The 18,848-nt window shown below is 37.9% G+C and overlaps 1 protein-coding gene across 5 annotated transcripts in view; it reads right to left on the bottom strand.

Annotated features, from left to right (window-relative positions):
* Window positions 1-18,848, bottom strand: part of ZNF280B (zinc finger protein 280B) — a 50,689-nt gene that overhangs the window by 31,546 nt on the left and 295 nt on the right. For 4 of the 5 annotated variants that reach the window (XR_013334509.1, XR_013334508.1, XR_013334510.1 and 1 more), the window contains exon 2: window positions 18,247-18,304. The gene's annotated coding sequence lies outside the window, so the exon portion shown is untranslated. Of the gene's footprint in view, window positions 1-685; window positions 826-18,246; window positions 18,305-18,848 lie in introns of all 5 variants that reach the window. The other variant, XM_077761535.1, reaches the window with a different exon arrangement.

Genomic DNA, 18,848 nt, shown 5'->3' with positions numbered 1-18,848 from the left:
CACACGACTTGATCCTGGGGTTATGAGTTCTAGTCCCCCACTGGGTATAGAGATTACCAAAAAACTAAATAAAAAAAAAAACTTTAAAAAGAAAGTTCTTATTTCTCAGACTTAAGGTAATAGCTCTCTTTAAAAAGCACCAACTATTCAATGGTACCTTTTTCTGTAGTAGAATTGAAGAAAACTTTATATTAAATGAACATCTCAATTGATTCATACATACTAACTTCATAAATATTAATATAGAAGTGTCAAATTCAAAGAACAAAGTAAGAGTTCCTACACACAATCAACAAATAGTATAATTCAATGTCAAATGCTTATCACATGCCTAGTAAATTAGGAATGAACTCTCTTGATAATCTCATCCCACCTCAAATCCTTATAGTCCATTCACTGATGTCTCCTAAATTTCTCCCTCTAATCCTCATTTTCCCACTGAGGTCTCTTCTCCACATGGCAGAATAATGGTTCTGTTCAATCAGATTATATCACTGCTCAGCTCAAAACACTCCAATGGCTTTCTGGTTCACTCAGTAATAGGCCAAATGCTTCCAATGCCTGTAAGATCAGCTTCCAATCCTATGTACTGCCCCCGTAGTTATGTCCTATTCCTCTCCCCTATCCACCTCACTCTAGCCACACTAACCATCTTACTTTTTCTTAAATACATTAAACACTTTACCTTGCTTAGACTTTGTATTTGCTGTCCTTCTCATATGCATGCTCATCACCCAGATACCTGCATGGCTTGCTCCGCACCATATTCAGACTTTTGTTCCAAGTCTTCTCAAAGAGATTCTCCACACCATACACAAAAATAAACTAAAAATGGATAAAGGACCTGAATGTGAGACAGGAAACCATCAAAACCTAGAGAAGAAAGCAGGAAACAACCTCCTTGACCTCAACTGCAGCAATTTCTTACTTGACCCATCCCCAAAGCCAAGGGAATCAAGAGCAAAAATGAACTACTGGGACTTCATCAAGATTAAAAGCTTCTACACAGCAATGGAAACAATCCATAAAACTAATAGGCAACTGATAGAATGGGAAAAGATAGTAGCAAATGACATATCAGATAAAGGGCTAGTATCCAAAGTCTATAAGGAACTCACCCAACTCCCCACCTGAAAAACAAACAACCCAGTGAAGAAATGGGCAGAAGATATGAACAGACTTCTCCAAAGAGGATATCTAGATGGCCAACAAACACATGAAACAATGCTCAGCGTCCCTCCTCATGAGGGTAATACAAACCAAAACCACACTGAGATACCACCTCACGCTGGTCAGAGTGGCTAAAATGAGAAAATCAGAGGACTCTAGATGCTGGCGAGGATGTGGAGAAACGGAGACCCTCCTACACTGTTGGTTGGAATGTAAACTGGTGCAGCCCTTCTGGAAAAGTGTGGAGGTTCCTCAAAAAATTAGCAATAGAACTTCCCTATGACCCAGCAACAGCACTCCTAGGAATTTACCCGAGGGATACAAGAGTGCTGATGCATAGGGGCACATGGACCCCAATGTTCATAGCAGCACTCACAACAATAGCCAAAACATGGAAAGAACCTAAGTGTCCATCAACTGACGAATGGATCAAGAAGATGTGGTTTATCTATACAATGGAATACTACACGGAAATGAGAAAGAACAAAATCTGGCCATGTGTAGCAACATGTGTGGAACTTGAGTGTGTTATGCTGAGCGAAGTAAGTCAGGCAGAGAAGGACAGATACGACGTTTGCACATATAGGTGGATTAGGAGGAACTTAACGGAGGACCATGGGGGAGAAGAAGGGGGAAAATAGTGGGGGAGAGGGAGGGAGGCAAACCATGAGAGACTCTTGAATGCCGAGAACAAACTGGGGGTTGATGGGGGGAGGGGGGAGGGAAAGGAGGGTGGTAGGCATGGAGGAGGGCACTTGTAGGGATGAGCACTGCATGTTATATGGAAACCAACTTGACAATAAACTATTAAAAAAAAAAGAGGTTCTCAAATACTCCAATCTACTACTAATTCACATTCTCTCTTCCATTCCCCTCACCTTCAAGTCCTCATCACCATCTAACACAATGTGAACTTTACCCATCTTGATTATTTTCTACTGACTACCCAGTAGAATGTAAACACCAAAGGACAGGGATGGTCTTTTGTTGACTACTGTACCCCCAGCAAAATGAATAGTACCTGGTGCAACATAGGAGCTCAACAAATACAGAATTTGTTAAATAAATTAATGCTAACTTTCATTAATAAGAACTGTTTTTTGTAGAACAGACTGTAATCCATTACTTTCATTTTCTATGATTTAGTTTAGGAGCCCTGTCCATGTCAGGTATTCTGTGGGCCAATGAAGGACTGAAAACTGCTAGCTTTTTACAAACATTTTTTCTCACAACCTATAGTAAACAAAACAAACCAAACAAACAACAATGTATACAGAGTCTCACTACAAAAAGACATAAATAATAATTGCTTTACTACATGGGAGGCTTATTCTAATATTTTCTTAGTTTTTTAATTGACCATGACCCACAAAATCAATTATGACTCATCAGTGGTTCACTACTAGTGGTTTGAAAAACACGGATTTTAAATTGATTCATAACTCACCAATTTTTGAAAACATATTACAATTCATTGTAGCCCAATGTGGACACTTCAAATCCAAACTATAAAAATTAAACTGGCATTTAATATATGTCATGTACCTCTCATTAACAACTTACTTAGCACATGATCATATAATTTTGGAACACATAGATATTTAACCCTGAACTGTGTACACTAACTTGGAAATAAGCCAAAAAAGCAGCAGAATATTAAGCAGAATAAAAATTATTTATTCTTTTCCTCACTTATTTCACAATTATATTTTGCTTGCCCAACTTGGTCTGACACTACCAAGTACTAGGAAGAAAGTGGTGAATGCATGAAGCATACAGTCTAGTGTGTCATAATAGTGATTACAACTTCTTAATTTCATTTTTTTAACTTTTTAAATGTTTATTTATTTTTGAGAGAGACAGAGTGCAAGTGGGGGAGGGACAGAGAAAGAGAGGGATAGAGAGGATCCAAAGCAGGCTCTGTGCTGTCAGAGAGCTGTCACAGAGAAGCTGTCATAGAGCCTGATGTAGGGCTCGAACCCACGAGCCATGAGATCATGACCTGTGCCGAAGTCAGACTCTCAACCCACTGAGCCATCCAGGCTCCCCATAATTTCTTATTTTCTCAAAACTAAGTATATAATTAGGAGATATGCTAATGTAAGAAAACATAAGGCAAGTTTAAAAACACTGCTCTTTAGAGTCAATGAAAATTGGTTTGGTATGTCTATATACAACTTCAATCATCTAAACTCCAGGATGATGCCGCCTAATCCAGTGTTTCTCAACCTAAGTACCACTAACCTGTCTGGACCAGATAATTCTTTATTGGGGGAGCGGGAGTGCTGTTACATGCATTTAGGATGTTTAGTAGTATCCCTGACCTTTACTTACTAGATGACAGTAGTAATCCCCTACATGTCCAATCAAAAATGTTCTGTGGGAGGGGTGCCTGGATGGCTCAGTTGGTTAAGCATCCAACTTTGGCTCTGGAAATGATTGCACCATTCATGAGTTCTAGCCCCGCGCTGGGCTCTGTGCTGACACCTCAGAGTCTGGAGCCTGCTTCGGATTCTATGTGTGTGTGTCTCTCTCTCTGTCTCTCTCTGCCCTTCTCCCCTGCCCCCCTCTCAAAACATAAAATAAAAAAACATTTAAAAAAATTTTTTTAAAAAGTTCTATGGGAGAACTTCGGCCCTAATCCATCCTTCTTCTGAGTATCATTTCCACATTTCTATTAACTATTTTCTAGGTAATTCTACATGTATGCTCTAATACCCTCTCTAAAGAAATAATTCTAAATCGAAATTATTAATATATCCTTAATATCATACAAATCAGAATAAAACAAAATTTAAATTTAGAGTTAGAAAATAAATAAAAACAAAAATTTTAAAGAAAAAATAGAATAAAAATTTAATCTGACAACTAATATGACCATCAGAATTATCTGAGGATAGTGTTTTAAAGCCTAGGAAAGTTTATGGGGGACTTGGGTGGCTTAGTCAGGTAAGAGGCCAACTTCAGCTCAGGTCATGATCTCACCATTCGTGAGTTTGAGTCCCATGTAGGGCTCTCTGCTGACAGCTCAGAGCCTGGAACTTGCTTCAGATTCTATATCTCCCTCTCTCTCTCTCTCTCTGCCCCTCCCTGGCTTTCACTCTGCAGCTCTCTCTCTCAAAATAAATAAATAAAAATTAAATAAATACAAAAAAAATAAAGCCTAGAAAAGTTTATAATTTTACTTAAAATTATATGTAAGGCCTGGAGACAGATTTAGTACTCAAATTCACGATTTCTGATTCTAGTTCTGTATTCTCTCCACAAGAACTCTGACTTAATGCATGTCTAAATTTCTGGTAATGTTGCTATTAATTGCTTTGTCTCTAAAAATCAGAGTCTCAATGGATTCATTTTATTCTCTTTGTATTTCATAAAAATCTGTTCAAAGCTCCCCTACCCTCTATCAAATTACTCAAAGAAACTTCTAAGTGGTTCTAAATAACTTTTAAAACATTAGTCATTCTAACTACCTTTCATTTCCATTCTTATTAAAGCACCTCCCCACAATTTCTAGGTTTAGATTCACTGGTTACTTCATGTTTTTAAATCTGTACTATGTTCCAAATTGTCTGGTCTCTCTGTTCTTCAAATTATGATCAACTCCATACCACCACTAGTTGAATCCTAAAACACCTCTGTAATTATATCACTCCATTATTCCTACATGTTAAATGATTCCTCCAATTCTAGAGAATACATTTTAGGTTATGCTACATGCTGAACTGTGTCCCTCCAAAATTCCTATGTTGAAGTCTTAACCCCCAGTGTGATGGTTTCTGGAGATGTGAACTTCTGGAGATAATTAAGTGTAGATAAATCATGAGGGTGGAGCCCTTGTATTGAGATTGGTGCCAAGAAGAGATATCAGAGAACTTGCTTCTTCTTTATCTCCCATCCACTATGTGAAGACGGAATGAGAAGGTAGCCATCTTCAAGCCAGAAAGAAGGGAGCAAATCAGCGGGCACTTTGATCCTGAATTCTCCAGCCTCCAAAACTATGAGAAATCAAATCCTGTTGTTTGAAAAAAGTAAAAATAAACTAAGTTCCAGTAACATTTCCAGACTTTTCACTCAGCTGATCTTGGAAGGAGTTTTAGCTGTTGACCATGCTGATTAACTTTCCATCCTACCATTCGAGATAAAAAGTTAAGAGTAGAGAAAGAATCAGACCTAAAGCGAATAAACTAATGAACGAGTTCATTTAGAACAAGAATAACATTAGACCACAGGAATTTTCTTATCATTTCTCCTCTGGTGTCCTTATTTTCTACTATTTAACAGAAACTTATACTGGGGTAGGGAAGTTGGACATCCCAAAGACCTACTACATTGAAGGAGTTAATCCTCAAAAATCACTTCATATCCCCCATGAAGGAAGCCACCAAAGGCTGTAAGAAGAGTTAATGAGAAAATGTCATGTAAAAGATAGTAGAGAAAGCAGTGAGTAATATATAACTCATCTCCTAGGTTACTCCTATGAATTTAAGCAACAGCCCTTTTAGTGGGTCTTTGTTATAGCCACACACCAGCTTTTCTCAGGCACCAGTCTTTTATGAGTAGCTTCTTGAGATCAGACTAACAGGACTCTTCTGTTACCTATCCTCACCACCTTCCCTTGCCTTGGACTCTCTTCAACCCACGAGTGCTCCTCCAGATTCCTGTCCCTGCTCTTTCACTATTTCCCCACCCACAGCACTCATGTCTCTTTCCCACCAATCTTCTTTCCTTCTCTTCCATTGATCCCACACATCTGCTGCCTTAAAATGTAATGCCCATTAAGCACAGATCCTTGGGAGAAATGAGAGCCTCAAAGGATCTTTAGAACTGCAGTAAACATTTACATTTCACTTTAGAGCAACAAAGAAAAAGAAAAATAAGTATTCTCATAAATATTTGTTCATAAATAAGCTTACAATAGTTGGAAGAGTGCAAAAACGGGGTCTAACCTGGCCTTAGAGTCCAGGGAGGGAACAACTATTAAGCCAGGTTGTTCTTTATCAAAAGACATGATTATTGCTATAGATTGGACTAAGAAAAATCAACAATTTATAGACCCTCACTACTAATTTACACTCTTGCTACCTCTCTGACCTCTTTTCTCATTATTCTAACACACATTCACTCCAATCCAGCCACAGTGGCTTCTCTGCTGCTCCCTTCAGTCTCTGCCTGAAACCCTCCAAGATATCCTCATGCCTAACACTTCTTTTTTTCTTTTTCTTAAATAGTTTATTGTCAAGTTGGTTTCCATATAACACCCAGTGCTCATCCCAACAAGATCCCTTCCCCATGCCCATCACACCCCTTTCCCTCTCTCCCACCCCCATCCACCCTCAGTTTGCTCTCAACATTCAAGAGTCTCTCATGGTTTGCCTCCCTCCCTCCTCCCAACTATTTTTCCCCTTCTTCTCCCCCATGGTCCTCGGTTAAGTTCCTCCTAATCCACCTATATGTGCAAACATATGGTATCTGTCCTCCTCTGCCTGACTTATTTCGCTCAGCATAACACCCTCAAGTTCCATCCATATTGCTACACATGGCCAGATTTCATTATTTCTCATTGCCATGTAGTATTCCATTGCATAGATATACCACATCTTCTTGATTCATTCATCAGTTGATGGACACTTACGGCTAACACTTCTATCTCCTTTAACTCCATGTCCAAACTTACCTTTACCGTAAGACTTTGTTCTGATCACCCAATCTAAAAGTACAACCCTCCTACCTACCCAACATTTGATCCTATGACCTTGCTCTATTATATTCTTCCTAATTTCATACTATCACCTTCTATATCATCAAAAAATGTACTTATTATATTTACCACCTTTATTTCTCCACTGGACAAGCAGTTCTTTCCACTAGAAAAGTCTGTTTTGTTTTTTAGCTTGTTTTGTTTTTATCTGTTTGTTCACTGATTTCTCTCAAAGTCCTAGAACAGTCCTGACACATAAGTCTTAAGTATTCATTGAAGGGAAATGATTTTCTAGGAGTTAGAAATAAATTCAACAAAGGATGGTGGGCTGAGAGAAGGTGTAGAAAATGTTCAAATGTGAGGAACAGCTAATTTTCTTCAAGTCTGGAAACTACTGAAGTGTACTATTTTTTTTAATGTTTGGGGTTTTTTTTGAGTGAGAGACAGACAGAACATGAGTTTGGGAAGGGCAGAGAGAGAAGGAGACAAAGAATCTGAAGCAGGCTCCAGGCTCTAAGCTATCAGCACAGAGCCTGACACAGGGGGTTCATGAATGGTGAGATCATGTCCTGGGCCAAAGTCAGATGCTTAAATGACTGAACCACCCAGGAGTCCCTGAAGTATACTATTATGGTAAATGTGAGAACCCTGAAATCCTGGAACTCAGGAGAATGACTATGGTCAGGCACTTTTAGTCATTTTCCCTTTTTCTTCCTTTCATCCCAAGAGCACCATCTTAGTCAGAAAAATCCACAAAGTAGATAGAAGCACAGTGGCAGTTCAACCTAAAAGTGGCTGATTAGTTCAGAAGTTGTTCTTTCTCTAAGACGGAGTGTTTAGAAAGGGTTTGGAAGTTTCAGATGAGTGGTGAATGATTTAAATAGAAGTTGCAGAGAGCCACGAAAAAAGAGGACTTAAAAAAAAAAGACAATGTTAATTTGTTAAATGCCAGCAACAAAGTGAAGCTATAGGAAATGGTGGAATAAGAAACTACAAATATTTCCTCTATCATAAAATCAAAGAGAATAGCAAAAATTGTCAAAATCAAGTTTTTTGGATCCTAGAAATTAACCAAAAGCTTACAAAAATCAGAGAATTTTTGTGGAAAACAGTTTGGCAGTTCCTCAAAAACTTAAACATGTAATTATCATATGACCCCACAAGTCCACCTCTAGGTATATATCCAGGACAACTTTTGAAAAGAGGTACTCAAACACATGTACAGTACATGCATGCTTAGAGTAGCATGATTCACAATAACTTAATGGTGGAAATAATACAAATGTGGTATATACAAACACTGGAATATTAAAATCATAAAGGGAATAAGGACACCTCCAGGTTCACTGCCCTTTATTTACAACAGCCAAGACTGTAAGTGTCCAAGACACTACAAGACAACCTAAGTGTCCAATATGGATGGATTAAAAAAATGTGGTATATACAAACAATGGAATATTATTCAGCCATAAAAAATGAATGAAATCTCGCCATTTGTGACATGATGGACCTGAGGGCATTATACTAAGTGAAATAATTCAAAGAGAGAAAGATAAATATTATATTATCTCACTGATATGTGGGGTCTTAACAACAACAAGCTCATAGATACAGAGAACAGACTGGTAATTACTAGAGGCAAGGGAGAGAGGCAAAACGGGTGAAGGGGATCAAAGGGTATAAACTTCCAGTTATAAAATAAATATGTCACGGAGATGTAATGTACAACATGGTGACTACAGTTAGTAATACTATATTACATATTTAAAAGTTATCACAAGACAGAAAATTTTAACTACGTATGGTAACAGATGTTAACTATACTTATTATGGGCATCATTTCACAATTTATACAAGTATCAAATCATGTTGTATACCTGAGACATAACATACAATATTAGGTGTTAATTATATCCCAGTAAGTGGAATTTAGTATTGATACATGGTGAATAAACCCTAAAAACATGCAAAGTGAAAGAAGTCAGACAGAAAAGTTCACATATTGTATGATTTCATCTACAAGAAATATCCAGAATAAGTAAGGTCACAGAATCAAAAAACAGATTGGTGACTGCCAGGGGACAGGAGAGGGGAAATGGACAGAAAATGTTTATGATAAAAAACTTTTACTTTGAAATGGGCACCCTTCTACACTGCTGCTGGAAATGTAGACTGGTGCAGCCCCTCTGGAAAACAGTGTGGAGGTTCCTCAAAAAAATCAACAATAGAACTCCCCTATGACCCAGTAATAGCACTGTTAGGAATTTACCCAAGGGATACAGGAGTGCTGATGCATAGGGGCACATGGACCCCAATGTTCATAGCAGCACTCTCCACAATAGCCAAAACATGGAAAGAGCCTAAGTGTCCATCAACAAATGAATGGATCAAGAAGATGTGGTTTATCTATACAATGGAATACTACATGGCAATGAGAAGGAATGAAATCTGGCCATGTGTCACAGAATGGATGGAACTTGAGGGTGTTATGCTGAGCAAAATAAGTCAGGCAGAGAAGGACAGCTACCATATGTTTGCACATTTAGGTGGATTAGGAGGAACTTAATGGAGGACCGTGGGGGAGAAGAAGGGGGAAAATGGGGGGGTAGAGGGAGGGAGGCAAACCATGAGAGACTCTTGAATGCTGAGAGCAAACTGAGGGTGGATGGGGGTGGGGGAGAGAGGAAGGGGGGTGATGGGCATGGGGAAGGGCACTTGTTGGGATGAGCACTGGGTGTTATATGGAAACCAACTTGACAATAAACTATTTAAAAACAAAGTTTTACTTTGTAATGTTTGAGATGTTTTGGAACTAGACAGGAGCAGCAGATACACAACACTGAGTAGTCTAAATGTCACTCAGTCTTTCACGTTAAAATATTGATTTTGTTATTGAAATTTCACTTCAACATATTATTTTTTAAGTTTTGACTATTTTTGAGAGAGACAGAGCGAGAGCTTGAGTGTAAGAAGGGCTGAGACACAGGGGGAGAGAGAGAATCCCAAGCAGGCTCTGTGCTGATGCGGGGCTCAAACTCACAAACCATGAGCCAAAATCAAGAGTCAGACATTTAACCAACTGAGGCACCCAGGTGCCCCTCAATATATTATCTTTTTTTAATGAGGACAAGATATTACTATCAACCACATAGAAATTAAAAAAAAGAAATCTAAGGGAACATATAAACAATTCTATTCCAACAATTAGATAACCTGATGAAATGTGCAAATTCGTAGAAAGACATAAATTACCAAGCTGACTCCAAAAGCACGAATTGACCCAGAATATATGACTCCAAAAATATGGACTGATCCAGAATATATGAATAGATCCAAAATAAATAAAGAGATTGAGTTAGTAATAAAAAAAAAAATCCCCAAAGAGAAATCCACGATCAGATGACTATCCTGGTAAATTCTACCAAAACAATTCAAGAAAAATTAACACTAATCCTTACAAAATTAACACAACTCTTCCAAAATTTAGAAGGGGAGAGAAAATCCTCCAGCTCATTCTATGAGGCCAGTACTACTCATACCAAAATTAGACAAAGATATCACACACCAAAAAAAACTATACACCCAATCTCTTATAAACAGAGGCAAAACTCCTTAACAAAATACTATCAAACACAATTCAATAACCTATAAAAAGGACTATGACCATGACCAAGTGAGATTTATGTCAGAAGTGCAAAGTTGGTTCATTATATGAAAATCAATCAACATTATACCATTTTAATAGAAAAAGGGCAAAAACCCCACAACTACCTGCAAAAAAAGCACTATACAAAATCTAGCACCCTTTCATGAGGGAGAAAAAAAAACCACTTAACAATTGGAAAGAGAAGGGAACTTTCTCACTCAGACAAATGGCATCTGTAAGAAACCCACAGCTAGCATCATACTTCATGGTAAAAAGACTGAAAGTTTCTCCTGTCAGATCAGGAACAAGATGAGGATGTCCACTTCTACCATTCTGGCTCAATATGATATTGGAGATTCTTTAACCAGGACAATCAGGCAAGAAAAAAAAAGTAAAAAAGCATTCAGACTGGGAAAAGAAGTAAAACTATATGGAGAAGACATGATTTTATATACATAGAAAATCCTGAGGAAATCTACAAAACAAGTATTAGAACTAATAAACAGGTTCAACAAGCTGGTAGAACACAAGATCAATAAAAAAATCAATTATATTTCTATACACTAGCAATAAACACCTTGAAAATGAAATTAGGTAAACAATTTTATGTACACTACCATTAAAAAGAATAAAATTCTTAAAAATAAGTTTACCAAAAAAATTTCAAGACTTTCATAATGAAAACACTGAATTATACTGAATAGATTACTGAGGTTATTAAAGAAGATCTAAGTAAATGCACACCTCCCATGTTCATGGATAATATCTAACATTGTTAAGATGGAAAGACTACTGATCTATCAAAGCCCCATCTGGCTTTTTCACAGAAATTGAAACTCATATAAAAATGCAAAAGACTCAGAAGAGCCAAAACAATCTTGAAAAAAGAACTGAAACTTTCACATTAATTTCAAAATTTACTACAAAGCTACCATAATCAAGAATGTGGTACTGACAGAAAGATAGAAACATAGATTAACAGAATACAATTTGGAGTACAGAAATACACCTATACACTAATGGTCAACTGGTATTAGCGAGAATACCAAAATAATTAAGTGCAAAACAGATAAGTCTTTTCAACAAATGTCAGAACAACTACACAACCACAAGCAAAAGAATGAAGTTGGACCTCTGCACACACTATATACAAAAAATAAAACACATTAGAACTAAATGTAAATTCTGCCCACAGAATGGTAGAAAATAGGGGCACCTGGGTGGCTCATCTAACTTTGATGGTTAAGCATCTAACTTTGGCTCAGGCCATGATCTCACAGTTCATGAGTTTGAGCCCCACATAGGGCTCTGTGGTAACAACTCAGAACCTGGAGCCTGCTTCAGATTTTGTGTATCCTTCTCTCTCTTCCTTTCCACCACTCACGCTCTGTTTCTCTCTCAAAAATAAATAAAAATTTTAAAAAAGTATGCGAAAAAATATTTGTAAATCATATATGTGACAAGGGACTTATATCCACAATACATAAAGACTTCTTATATCATTAGAGTAAAAAGACAACTCAATTTAAAAAATGGGCAGGGGAATTAAATAGAAATTTCTCCAAAAATCATAAACAAATGGCCAAGTATATGAAAAGATGTTCAACATACTAATAATCAGAGGAATGTGAATCAAAACCACAATGATGTATCATTTCACACCCCCTTAGGATGCCTACTATCAATCAATCAATCAATCAAGACACCAAAAAATAATAACTGCTGGGCCCCTGGGTGGCTTACTTAGTTAAGCGTCTGATTTCGGCTCAGGTCATGATCTTGTGGTTCAAGACTTTGAGCCCCGCATAGGACTCTATACTGATAGCTCGGAACCTGATTCAGATTCTGTGTTTCCTTCTCTCTCTGCCTCTCCCCTGCATTCACTCTGTCTCTTTCTCTCAAAAATAAATAAACATTAATAAAAGAAAAAAAATAACAACTGTTGTCAAGGATGCAAAGAAAATAGAATCCTTATATGCTGTGATTGGAATGTAAAATAGCACAACTGCTATTGAAAACAACAGAGGTTCCTCAAAAAATTACCATATGATATGATCCAGCAATCCCAGCACTGTTCATGATAACCAAGAGGCAGAAGCAGCCCAAATGTCCATCAACTGATGAATGAATTTTAAAAACGTGATACATACACACTACGGGATATTATCCAGCCATAAAAAGGAAGTCCTTCACACACAACACCCATGGATCTTGAGAACATTATTCTAAATGAAAAAAGCTAGTCACAAAGAAGACAAATACTATATTAACTCCACCTCTATGAAGTATCTAAAGTAGCCAAAGCAACAGAAAAGAAACAAAAGTGAAATGGTAAATACCAGGGTCTAGGGATAGAGGGGAAAAAAGGAGCATGTTGTTTAATGGGATATAGAGTTTCAATTTTGTAAGATGGAAAATTCTAGAGATCTGTTTTAAAATAATATGGAAAAAACAGAATGCGAATATATTTAACACTTAAATGGTTGAGACGGTAAACTATATGTTACCTGTTTTATAATAAAAACATTTATTTTAAAAAATGAGTAAAAAAGGGGCGCCTGGGTGGCTTAGTCGGTTAAGCGTCCGACTTTCGCTTAGGTCATGATCTCGCGGTTCGTGGGTTCGAGCCCCGCGTCGGGCTCTGTGCTGACTGCCAACTCAGAGCCTGGAGCCTGTTTCAGTCTGTGACTCCCTCTCTCTCTGACCCTCCCCTGCTCACGCTCTCTCTCTCTCTTCTAGAAATAAATAAAACATTAAAAAAAAAAATGAGTAAAAAATATGAATAGACACTTCTTTAAAGAAGATATACAAATGGCCAATAAGCACAAGAAATGCTGTTCTACACAATTAGTCATTAGGGAAATGTAAAATCAAAATCATGATGAGCTACAACTTCACATCCACTAGGTTGATTATAATCAAAAAGAGGAACACTAACAAGTGTTGCAGAGACAGTGGAGAAATTGGAATCCTCATGTATTGCTGGTACAACTGCTATAAAATGTTAGCCACTTTGGAAAACAGTTTAACAGCACCTCAAAAATTAATATAGAGTTATATGATTCAACAATTTGAATCTAGGTATATACCCTAAAGAGTTGAAAACGTAAATCCACACAAAAATTTGCACAACAATGTTCACAGCAGCATTAAAACTAAAAGCCAAAGTGCAAACAATCCAAATGTCCATTAACTGATATATGGATAAACTGTGGTATAACCATACAATGGAATGTTATTCAACCATGAAAACAAATAAAGTACTGCTGTATATGTATGACATGGATGAACCTTGAAAACATGCTAAGCGAATAAAGCCAGACACAGAAAGGCCACATATTGTATGACTCCTCTCATAAAATGTCTGTAGCAAATCTATAGAGACAGAAATAAACTAGAGGTTTCCACAGGCTGGGAGGAGAAAACAATGAGGAGTGTAGGAGGCTGAATAATGACTCACCAAAATATCAGATCCTAATCCCTGAAACATATATGTTACCTAATTTGGGAAAAGAGTCTTTACAGATGTGATTAAGAATCTTGAGATGGGGAGATTATCCTGGATTATACAAATGGGCCCAAAAAACATCACAAGTATCCTTATAAGAGAAGCAGAAGGAGACTTCATACATACAACAGGAGAAAGCATTGTAAAAAGACTGGAGCGACATGGCCACAAGCCAAAGACTTCCAGCTGGAGGGAAGCACTGGATTCTCCCCTAGAGGGTTGAGGGTAGTGTGGCCCTGCCAACACCTTGATTTAGGCCTCCAGAACTGAGAGGGAATAAGTTTTTGTTGTTTTAATCCACCAAGCTTGTGGTAGTTTGTTATAGTAGTCACAGGAAACTAATACAGAGTTTTAGGGTTGATAAAAACTAGGGAATTAGATAGTGGTAAACACTGCACGATTTTGTTAGTTTACCAAAAAGCACTCAATTTTGCACTCTACAGGGTGAATTGTATAGTACGTGAATTATATTTCAATTAAAGAAAAAAACTTCCTAGGAGCGCCGGGGTGGCTCAGTCAGTTAAGCGTCCAACTTCAGCTCAGGTCATGATCTCATGGTTCATGAGTTCGAGCCCTACATCAGGCTCTGTGCTGACAGCTAGCTCAGAGCCTGGAGCCTGTTTCAGATTCTATATCTCCCTCTCTCTCTGACCCTCCCCTGTTCATGCGGTCTCTCTTTCTCTCTCTCTCAGAAATAAATAAAACATTAAAAAAAAAGAAAAAAAAAATACTGCCTAGCAATAGGCTGCTGTGACCCCCACATCCTAATAAGTGACACTGAATTTTCAAAGCCCCTAACCACACTCCATTCATGTAATAAGAGTTAGTTAATTAGGATTATGGTAACAATGCAAAGTAATCTAGCCAAGAAAGAGTTAAACTAGTGGCCAAAGTACAAATTTGTAGTAGGAGACATACCTTCCCAAGGATGAATGGATATCTCCTTGTACAGTGGACATTACTCTGATACTAAGGGCTTGGAACACTAACTTAATTATTATTAGGGCTGCTAAATATCCTGATTTGACCAGGGCAATCCAGTTTGACCTGCTGTCCCTATGTATTTTTTAATAGTGCCACTTTTCATTGTTAAAAATATGCTGATTTGGGTGATAAATCAGTCAACCTAATTATAAGGAATCTGGAAATTGTGAAAGTAGAAAGCATATTCTATGTAGGCCAGGCCAGACGAGCCCTGTCATGAATCTCTGTATAACATATATCTCCCTACTACTGGGAAGCTCCCAAGGAAAACAATGCTGGTAAGACTTCCACAGAGCATCCATATTTTGTTTTCAAATGCATACAATATTAATGCTTAAGCTGAATTCTCAGAACTCTACTATTCAGTGTTACTCAAATGACTGATTTATACATTTAAAGGAAAAAATAAGGAATGAACCTAGGAATACTTGTCGTTGACAAGTATAAGGAACTTCCAAAGGATAAGGTTAAGATAGCTTGTATTCAAATTTTTTAAGTTATGAACGAAAAGATGAAGAAGGCTGCTATTATTTTTTTCATATCAAATTGACCTTAACATAATATTGCTGTGTTAGAACTCCTAGGTCCAAAGAAAGAAAGAGGGGGGATTCTTCTTTTTTCTTTCTTTCTTTCTTTTTTTCTGAGAAATTAGGGAAAAATTATTATTCTATAGAAAGATCATCATTAGAGGTTCTATGTGTGATCATAAATGTAAGGTTGTCAAAGTTCCGATGTTCACAATTTTGGATGAACTAAAACTATAAAATATACCAAATCAGTAGAATTAGAACATAGCCCTGTTCACAAAAGACTGAGAAGCAAAGAAACGACACAGGAAGAATGGTAACTCCACAGTTCTGACAGCCTCCTAACCACAGAGAAAGGGGGAGGGAGAATGATCAAGATAGTGTTTGTGAGGAATTTGAGTATTAGTGAGTGTTTGGTGAGCCTACCATGGGCCAGGTACTGGCCTCAGTACTGGAGATACATTAGTGATTGAAACAAAGATCCGTTCTTCAGGGAACTGACACAGACTTTAAAAATATATGCATATAATGTTATCATATGTACTATTATAATATCACATGCTACATTTTTGATATGTAAATAATGTAACAAAAACATATAAAATGTTTTTAGACATGTGTATACATTTATATACAATTTCAAATGGCTATAAATGCTATAGAGAAAATAAAGCAGGAAATAGGCCAGGTAGTTTGGAGGCAGGCTGATATTTGTATGGCATGGTTATGGAGATCTGCAGAAGAATTTTCCAGCAGAAGGAAGAGCAAATGCAAAGGTTCTGAGACTGGAGTATGTTTATCAAATTTAAGGACCAGTCAAGAGGCTAACATAAGCAAACCAATATGAAGGAGATGAGATCAAAGAATGAGTTCGTTGTAGTACCTTAATGTAGGCCATTCTAAGTTCTTTGGTTTTTACTCTAAGTATGACAAGTCAGTGGGAGGTTTTAAGCGAGGATCACTCTGCTGCTGTGTGAAGAAATAAATAAGACTTTAGAAGGTATTACTGGAAGAAGGAAAGCATGTTAAGAGGCTACTGAAATAGAAACAAAAAAATGACTGTAGTAGGAGACAAAGGTACTGAGATGGGGTCAGATTCTAGATCAAGATCTTGAAAGTCCACAAGATTTATTGGTAGATTGATTGGATCTGAGATGTGAAGAAGAGGATGACACATATAAGGGGTGATACTGAGCAGGTAAATAGGAGACCAGAGCTCAGGCTGGGTAAATATGAGACCAGACCTGGGCTAAGTACACCAATTTTGGAGTCTTTGGCATGTAAAGTTATTTAAAACACAAGACTGAATCAGATCATCTAGGGAAAGAGGTCTGATATCTAAGCCCTTAGGCATTCCATTAGTTAGAGGTCAGGAACATGAGAAGAAACCAGAAAAGGATATGTAAGAGGGAACAGTTACTTACAGCCAACTATGGGGGCGGGGGGGAGAGAGGTTGTAAAGGAGAATGGAGAAAAAGAAGGATGCTGCAATCCAAAGGAAAAATTATTTTCAAGGAAGAGGAAATGAACAACTCTGATAAATGCTGCCAACAGATCACATAAATTAAAATCTAAAAACTGACCACTGGATTAAGCAATATGAAATTCACTGGTGATCCTGACAAGAGAGGATTTAGAGAAGAATGGGAAAATTGGAGGAAGCAAATATGGACAACTCTAGAGAAATCTTCCTGTAACGAAAAGAAAACATAAAATAAAATAAGCAGATGAGGGATGTACAATCAAAAGATGAATTTTTAAATGAGAGGTGACATTACAATCAGTCTATTGGCTGATGAGAATGATTCAGAGAAACAGGAAACTTAATCCAGGACAAAGAGGAGACCTGATGGAACAATATTCCTGAATAAACAAAAATTGCTTGTATTTAGTATACAAGGGGAGGTTTTGCTCTTAGCCTGGAGCTAGATAATCCACTCATAATAATAATCAATATGGAGAGAGCCAGAATGGTGGGTAAACAGGTGTGGGAGCCAGTCTCAAGATGGCCCCAAGTGAATCTTGCCTCCTGTTATTTATTCACACTCTATTGTAGTACTCTTCCACACTATCTATCATAGGGTTAGTCTATGTGACTAAGCAAATACAGACGTAATAGTATGTAACTTCTGAAAACGGCACTTCATCTTAGGTGGACGGTCTCTCTTGAATCACTCACTCTAAGGGAAGCCAGCTGCCATGACATGAGCAGCTCCATAGAAAGATCCAGAGTGAAGAACTGATTCCCTTGCTAAAAGTCAAGTGAGAAAGCTTAGAGAGACACTGATCATCCAACAAAAGTCAAGTCTTGAGAGACTGCCAATCCATCCAAAAGCTACACTACAACCTCCTAATATACCCTGAGCAAGAATAACCCAGCTAAGCCAGTCCTACATCCAAAGCTATGACAAACTGTGAAATAAACATTTAAATTATTTCAATTATTATTACCCTTTAAATTACTAAAGGGTATAGAAATGAACAAAACTAACTCTACATTATCGTTATCATTCTTAACCAATACACACTTACCCTGAATGAACCACTTTAATACATTAGCTGAAATCTTAGTTATGTGTATCAGCCCATTTTAGCCTCCTACCATAGGAAAAAAAAAAAAAAAGTCGGTTTTACATAGCTCAAAATCTATGAACCTGAAAAAAAAAAAAGACACAATCTTGACCCTTATTACAAAGACCTTTCATCTTACCTCAGGCGTGCACTGAAACTTCTAAGAACTTGAACTACTGCAGGCAGGAGGTCACATCCTTGAGGCAACCAGAAGGGAAGATTAGAGTTACTTCCATGTTACAGGAATATTTTAGGTCCCGCTGCCTATCTGATACTGCCATCTGGATGTTTATGAAGCATCTCACACTGAACCAGAAAAGAAAACTGGATTCCTTTCCCCCACACCTGTTCCTCCCATCTACCCTCTCTCAGTAAAGAAAACACTGCGACTGCCAACTGCCCAAATCCTGAGCCTGGAAACTACCCTGGGTCCTGGCTGTCCAAGGGCCTTCATTAGTGTGGAAGGGTCTCAGGTAGAAGTCCAGGCAGAGAGAGAGACCGCAAACAAGGAAAATAAGGCGCTGCGGTAGGCATGAGAGCAGTAGGGACTTTAAAATGCTGGACCCCCCCTGCAAAGGGTCTGGGCCACATACGTCCAGAACCGGGAGAGAACCTGCTTACGAGGTTGAAACGCGTTAAGTTCCACAAGAGACCCCAGCGGGGCGGGCGAGAAGTGGGCCGCGGGTAGGGAGGGTGTCAGGAACCAGGGTAGGCCCCTTCTTCAGGAGGCGTAGGTTGGGC

The sequence above is a fragment of the Crocuta crocuta genome, unplaced genomic scaffold, assembly GCF_008692635.1.
Source record: "Crocuta crocuta isolate KB4526 unplaced genomic scaffold, BGI_CrCroc_1.0 scaffold348, whole genome shotgun sequence".
Taxonomy (NCBI): Eukaryota; Metazoa; Chordata; class Mammalia; order Carnivora; family Hyaenidae; genus Crocuta; species Crocuta crocuta.
The sequence above is the reverse complement of the archived record's forward strand: the minus strand, read 5'-3'. Positions and strand labels throughout refer to the sequence as shown.